The sequence below is a fragment of the Phalacrocorax aristotelis genome, chromosome 1 (genome assembly GCF_949628215.1).
Source record: "Phalacrocorax aristotelis chromosome 1, bGulAri2.1, whole genome shotgun sequence".
Taxonomy (NCBI): Eukaryota; Metazoa; Chordata; class Aves; order Suliformes; family Phalacrocoracidae; genus Phalacrocorax; species Phalacrocorax aristotelis.
In genome coordinates, this window is record NC_134276.1 from 97,154,064 (window position 1) to 97,161,690 (window position 7,627).

Here is a 7,627-nt window from a genome sequence, read left to right on the forward strand (position 1 = left end):
AAGACAGTTTTCTAAGATGCAGCATCTGTTGCACTGGAAATGGGAGCTGTACATACAAATACATCCTGCATCAAATCAAACAGCATTTTATATAACCAAGACTTGCTGATTTAGAATGGGACCTTACACATTTAGATTCCATATTTAGATTTCTTACTATGAATTCTACTTTCAGTTACAGCAAGTCTGCTGTATTTTATTAGTTATAATGTACACAGCTTTTAACACAAAAGAAGTCTTGAGGGTTTCCCACACACACACTGTCACTGCTGTATTTATAGGCAAGATGATTAAACATTTGTATTTTATTGTAAAGGATAAGCTGTACTATACAGGAAAGAGAAATTCAATACTGACTGATTCATACAACAGGCCTGATTTTTCAGTTGATAGAAAATGGTTTTCCTTCCCTTTCCACCATCAAATATAATTTAAAGTAACCCAGTGTAGTGCAAATACATTAGATACTTAGTAATCTCCAGTAATGGCAGGGAAACTCATCACAAATTGCTGAATGTTATGAATCATCTTGTGAACTCATAACTGCTATACACTGCAAAAGGTGCTTTAACAAGTAGTTTCATTCATTTATGTCAATACTTCATAATTAGCAGAGAGAAGTGGCTGTAAATTGAACTCTTGAGCATTGCGCTGCTTAGTTCCCAGTTTTCTTTTATGTAATATTTTGAACACTTGATGTAATGGAAGACCCCATTAAAATTTTGTACCAATGATAAATGACATTTTCATTTTCTGTTCTAAATATGTTAGCACAAACTAATGAACTCAACAATGTTCAAAGCCATAAGCATATGCTGTCCGGTACTACATACAGTTCAATTGACTTTATCAGGGCTATTAATGTAGGTTTTGAAAGTATACTTAACGGTTTTGCTCAATAAGAGATAACAAAAAAAAACCCTACAGAGCTGTATAGAAATTACTGCTGATGCTTTTTTTCTCCCTACCAACACCTGAGTATGTCTCCACTCAGAAGCGACAGGTGGCAAGCAACAACATGATGGCCAGGCAAAAATGGTTAAGAAGAGCTCTCCGCTGCAGAACAGCCCTGAAGACCTATATTTATTCACTTTTTCTTTTTTAATTGAGGTTAAGAACAGCAGTATGTCTTCAGGGTACTCTATCCAAGGCACACTGTATTTTGATGGGTGCATTATGGTGGCACCCACAAATCCCACTCAGAGATCAGGGTCTTACTATTTACCCACAGAGATACAGCCTCTCTACAGAGATCTTACACCTTCAGGGCTTGGGTGCCCACAAAGCTATACCCGAAGTATAGTTTCCCTGATGTTTTTTTTTTTAAAAGAACAGTGAATAGAAAAAATAAAACCAAACATTTTTATTTGGATTCCAGAATCTCAAGATGCCAAGCTACTGTAATTTAGCAGTTTATTGGCTACACCTAATGGGATGTACACTCTTAGCCCATTCTAACAGTGAAATATATCATTCTGCCTGCAACTTATTTTGCAACTGGGGATAACTAAAACTGTGCCCAAAGCCAGTTACCGCAGTGTAGTTGATACAAGGTGACTTAGTCGTCTGTGGACATTTGTGGTATAACCATGTTCTCTCAGAAGCAATTTAAAGGTTTAGACAAAAAGCCTTCTTAGACTAGAATAAGAAATAAGAGCAGCCAATTGCAAAAGTATAAATATATTTAATATAAACACAGTGATAGTTGCACTTTGACACTTCTTACCAGGATAACTTCCCACTCATCAGTTCTAAAATATCCTCAAGCTCCATTTCTGAGTTTGTCCCATCCTCCATGGCTTCCCAGGAATCCTGGAATGCAGACCCATGGACTAACTTCTATAGGCTGTGCACACCGGTGTGAACATACAAGAAAAGCTGTGCCTCACTCTAACACTGCTAATTAATGAGAAAAATGAATTGCTAAGGTAATCTAGTATTTCCCTTTGCTTTAAAATATGAAAGCTAATCATAAGCTCTTATTATATACTGCTTTTTTAAAAAGACTTTTTTTAAAAATAGAAAGTGTTGTATAACTTGTTTTAGTCTTATAAGATTTAACCCTTAACATCACATATGCATCACCACTGGACAGTTATTTGAAATTACATCTTCTTAATTACATCTCTCTAATTCTCCTCACACTTTCAGTGCTTCACTGCTCATAAAAATAGTACTGATAAGACATCCAAAACATCCAGACATGCAAATCTTTCTATTGTATATAAAGTTTCTTCATTCCAAGTATATTCAGGTCTATAACTTCTCCTAGGTTTATCAATACGAAATCTATTTCTTTAAGGGAAAAAAAGTCTTAATGCAACTCAGTGCTCTGATTCTTTACAGTTAAAATAAACCATTAAAAAATGGGAAAATCCCACCTCTCCTTGCATACTGCCTTCAAAGTATTTTTGCTCCTTTTAGTAATCAAATATAGATTTTGCCATGACATTTTGATTAGGCTCTTATTGTGAGTGCATTAAGTGATACTTGGTCCAAAAACACTTATTGAGCCAGGAACGTCAGGATACAGTAAATACTGGGAGCACCATAGGCAGTTGTATGAATCACTTCACATACCTGTGGTTTTCCAGGTTCCTGTGCTTAGTCATGAGTACACTCTTCATTTTCTCGTACACAGAATATAATTTCTGCCAATTTTTGTTCTAGGCTTCTACACTGCCACCTGTAGTCATACAAGAGAAATTAGCCATATTTTACGCTGCAAATCCTATTATCACAATGTTTCAGTTTACTTCCCTCCCCCCCCCCCCCATTCTAAAGCATTCCCCTTTGTAAAAGGTGCATTAAGATACTCAAACTGAGTTATTTGTAATTTTCTCATTAATAAATTTCAGAAAGGAAGGAAAAAAAAAACCAATCCCAAATCAATTTAACCTGAGAGAACACTTAAAAATCTCAAAGACAGATACGGGCTTTCCAGATTTTTACGTTATCCTTGTTGCTTATTGGCTACATCGTAACATTGACAGAGTGAGGTGACTTCTGAAGTGGTAACAAAATAATCTGCACTTAATTGCTTGGTAAATACAAGACCTAATTTGATTTGTTCTTCCATCTGAAAAAACGAACATGGTTTTACAGAGAGATAATTTCTGTGCTCAGCTTAGTTACCTTACACAGGTTGCAAAGGAACGTGTACAAAAAAAAAGTGCTAGTATTTGGAAGAGCATCTCGTCGAACTAAAAGTGATCTTGAACTTTTTTATGCAACGAAAAACACTCGATTTATTCCAGACTTACTGCACTTTGAGCAATGTGCCACAGATTCTGCCGAATTAACCATTTACATCAAAAGAAGATCTGAACACACAGTACCCAGAGCCCTCACATTAATCCTTTCCTGAAAATATGACAAAACAGAAAATTCGAGCCTTCCTGGAAAATAGCAAAGCTTTCCGGTGTTCAGAGCAGGGCTTTCACTCAATAACGAAGTTTCGGAGCGCAAGATCGGGGGGGGGGGGGACGAGCTTTTGCGTGAGCATGCACTCCCCCTTCTTCCAGTTAAGAATTGCTCATATCATCCCTGGAAGCAGCCGCCCGAATGCTCCCACTACGTCTCTGTCTGGAAAAACGCTCTCAAGTCATTAACGGGCAGAAACTCACTCATTTCAGCACTCCCCTGCGAGCGCAGGGGTGACCACGGCCGCCCGGGTACCTGCGCCCCTGCACTACCCTACGTCAACAGTAATCGCAGCCTCGACCAGAAATCTCAAACTGGAATAGAAACCGAAATTAAATGCGATTTTCCAAGAACAAGTTCCTCTTAAAAAAGAAATAATAATTAATAATAAATAAATAAAATCCCAAGGGCGGGTGAGGCTGCCCGCGTCCCGAAGCACGCGTCCAGGTAACCCTCTCAGCGCCCTGCCACGGCGCTGCCAGCGCCGGCCACCCTCGGACGGGAAGGCACCCACGGCCGCGGGGACCCCCCACCACGGGGATCCCCCCCGGGACCCCGCCACCCTCCCAGCCCGGCTGCGGCTGCTCAGGTGGGCGCCGGGCGCCGCCCCACTAGCGGCGTCCACGGACACGGGCACCCGCCGCCCCCCGCAGCCGCCGCGGCACCCCGCCGACCCGCACGCCCGCGCCCCCCACCTCACCGCGGCGCCCCCCGCCCCGCCAAGCCCCTCACAGCCCCCCGCCCCAGCCGTCCCTCAGTCCCACGAAGCCCCTCACGCCCCCCCACCCCCCACCCTCACCAAGTCCCCTCACCGCGACGGCCCCCCGCCCCCACCCGACCCGCACCGCCGGAGCGCGCTGCCTCCCGCCGGGACGGTGCCGGAGGCGGTGGGTCACCGCTAAGCCCGAGGACCGAGGGTCCGGCGCCGCTGCGGGGAGCGGGCGCTGCCCACCCACCTGCGCTGCCGGGCTCCTCGCACCGCCGGCCGGTGCCGCAGGATGAGGCGGCGGCGGCGACTCCTCCTCGCCAGCGCGGCTCCCTCCCTCCCGCCCCCTCCCGCCGCCGCCGCCGCCGCCGCGCAGCCAGGGGGAGCCGCGCATCCCGGGTGCCGCCGCGCCGCCCGCCCGGGATTCCTGCGGGAGGGCGGGCGGGAGGCGGCTCGTCGCTCGGCACAGCCTCCCGCTCCTTCTACGGCTCCCTCCTTCCTTCCATCCCTCCATCTCTCCATTCCATCCCTCCCTCCCTCCCTCCCTCCCTCCATCCATCCATCCCCGCACGTTTCTGCCGCTGTCACCGCACGGCGCGCCGGCGGACCCGCAGCGCGCACCTCCCGGCACCTTCCCTTTTTATCGCGGGGCCGGAGCTCCCGCCGCCGCTGCTGCCGCCGCCGCCGCCGCACGGGGGGCAGCGCCGCTCGGCAGCCGCGCCGCTGCCTACCCACGCCCGGCCCGGCCCGGCCCGCCCCCGCCGCCGCCGCCGCCGCCGCGCTCCCGCACGCCCGCCCGCCCCCCGCCAGCCCACCTGCCCGCGCCCCGCCGCCGCGGCCCACGCAGCCGCCCGCCCACGCGACGCCCACGCCCCGTTCCCCCCTCACCGCAGCGGTCCCGGGGTGGGGGGGAGCGGCGCGGCGCGGCCTCCGGCAGCGCGGGGCTCTGCGGCTCCCGCCGAAATCGGCAGTGGGCGCGGGGTCGGCAAGGCCGTGGGCCGCGCTGCCAAAGCGGGGCCGTCTCCCACCTGTGTTTTTAGCACCCGAGCGCCGGAGACGTCACCTGCCCCCTGGCAGGGAGGCGTCGGTGAGGCACTTCAGGAGCTCCGGGTGCCTCCTTGCTCTGACACCGAAGTAAACGCGTGGTCTGGCCCGTTATAAATCACAATCTTCGGGAACGTGCTGGAAGCCTCCTTTCTTGATGGCTCTCTGACAACGGACGGCAAGAGACGACCTGGCTGGAGGTGGTCAGCTCTTAAAAATTTGTTTTGCAATGCTGATAAATTTTGCAAAAGCAGCAGGTAAATACGCAAAAGCAAGCGTCAGGTGTCAGGGAAATGTCCCTATTGCAACTATAACTACAGCAAAACTTGAGGCTGCACACGCCGCCCTAGCTCCCACACCAGTGGAAGAACAGACCACCCCTCACTAACAGTTCTCTCATTTTCTGGCTTTTGCCCAATGTATTTGCCTTTCAGAAACAAATAATGTGTTTAAATTATTGGGGTTGTATCTTTTTTGTTCAAACGGGTTTCACTGTGACATTGACCCTAAATGAATACGCTCACACGACCCAGTAGTCCAGCTAAGTTAAAAGAGGGTTGGGAGGAGCTGAGTGGTTGATGCAGCATCATACCGACTGATACTGTTTTCAGATTTGTATATTAAAAATCTGTCGCATTCATTCTTTTCACAGCAATGGATTCCACTCTGGTTAAGACAGTCTTTACCTTTCCCAAACATTTTATTCTAACTCTGTACTTTGGGACCCAACCTTTTCAAGGTAAGGCAGAAATCCACGCAGTCGTCTTCCAGACTCTGGTATCACGCTGCAGTCTAGTGACATTAAGACGTAAGCTACAGAAATAAAATCACTTGACTTTGTCTAGTCTTCTGCAGAATTAAGGCTAGTTTCAGTTCCGCTTCTTACATCTCATAAGCGAGACACCAGACTATCTAAATATTTAATGAGTAGTAACCAGCAGTCTGTATGTAGTAAAAGTAGCAACTATAACACACATTTTTTAATAGCAACATAGACAGGTACTTATCCGAAATAAGTTTAAACAATTTAATTTCACAACATTAATAAACATTAATTATATATAAGCACATCTGCAAGCTATTCAAAATGGAAGAAGATCAAAATCAAACAATGCTTTCAAAGTATAAATAAACCTGTAGAGATGAGGATAAAAATTTATACAGGCGTATAGAAAAAGCATTTTGACTGTACTCCAACCAAGAAAAGAGTTCCGGTCTTTCCCTCCAAAACCTAACAACCTAGTGGCACGCTGGCGCAATAATTCAGATGTGAACTCTGAAAAATTTGGGTGCCATAACTCTGCTTACAAAGGCAATTGTTAAACACATAGCTTAAGCTTTTACATCTAATGAGTACTAAAGAATATTTTATCTCTAGATTGAATGTTTATACTCTTTCTGTTTGAGCTTGTAATACATGAGACATATCAAAAAAAGTGATCGGTTTTCCACTTTTGCCTCCTCAACTAGATTTTAATTAAATGTAACCAGCAGATATCAAGAGTTACTGACGAGTGAATATTACTCTGAAAGTCCGTAGTTACCTACAATAAGGTATGCCAGTGACTTCAAGGACTGCCTTGTCCAGCTGTGTCTCTTCAAACAATACATCAGCAAGAGAGACAACACTGACTGACATGCCTCCGGTCTAGAAGAATTCAGTCATTTTCCACTGAATCCTCCATAACTGCATTGTTTTGTCTGCAGGTGTCTTTCCCATAACTGTTACAGAAGTATTAAATTCTAGAAGAAAGCTCTTGCCTTTTTCACTGAAGCATGTCCACCGCACAGGCTGTTCCCTTTACAAAAAAAAGTCATCACTTCTTTCAGGTCTTACATGAAGCTGCTCTTAAATCTAGCCCATCAGAGGAGAAATGCTCTCTTTATTCTGATTTTCAAACCAAGAAAACAAGCATTTGGTCACTTTGCAATGAATATTAATCAAATGCTATCATATTTGCCTTGAGTTTGGGAGATGCAGAAAATTAGTTCAGTAATGCACAGACTCCCTTTCTTTCCTTCCCCCCTCCTCTTTCCCACCCACCTCCCAAACAGCTCTGCCTTTTTTTTTTTCTTCAGCAATTCAGGTTTGGAAGAATAAATTCAATTGTTACAATGATTCAGAGAGAAACTGAAAGCCAGGTGAAATATTGTTCTCCTAAATCTGACAGGAAAACTTATAGGGTGGAAACACCCAGAAGATAAAACCCACTTCTTTTATAATATGCTCCAAAAAGCATTACTTGTCACTTTCCCCTTGCTCCCAGAATACATACAGCGGCTGCTGGGTTGCTGTAGTACTGAAAATTTCCAGTTTTCCAGATGATGGGCTGTGACTCAGTACTCCTACTGATATACATCAATGCACCATCCATTTATTTTATGTGGTGGTAAATTATCTCTCACTTTCCTTCCACCAGAACTTACTAAACACTATCTTGTGTTTGCGGGTCT

The 7,627-nt window shown here is 45.8% G+C and overlaps 2 long non-coding RNA genes across 11 annotated transcripts in view; one reads left to right on the top strand and one right to left on the bottom strand.

Annotated features, from left to right (window-relative positions):
- The window catches only part of LOC142059673 (uncharacterized), a 122,787-nt gene extending 117,877 nt beyond the window's left edge, over positions 1 to 4,910 (bottom strand). For 2 of the 10 annotated variants that reach the window (XR_012661487.1, XR_012661489.1), the window contains exons 1-2: positions 2,581 to 4,154; positions 1,727 to 1,812 (exon numbers count right to left, since the gene is read on the bottom strand). This is a non-coding gene — a long non-coding RNA (uncharacterized LOC142059673). Of the gene's footprint in view, positions 1 to 1,091; positions 1,639 to 1,664; positions 1,900 to 2,580; positions 4,164 to 4,379; positions 4,649 to 4,750 lie in introns of those variants that run through there. The other 8 variants (XR_012661480.1, XR_012661484.1, XR_012661483.1 and 5 more) reach the window with 8 other exon arrangements.
- Positions 4,911 to 4,936: 26 nt separating this feature from the next.
- Positions 4,937 to 7,166, top strand: LOC142059693 (uncharacterized). The gene is made up of 3 exons (XR_012661494.1): positions 4,937 to 5,430; positions 5,826 to 5,912; positions 6,644 to 7,166. It is a non-coding gene; the product is annotated as an uncharacterized LOC142059693 (long non-coding RNA).
- Positions 7,167 to 7,627: the final 461 nt, after the last annotated feature.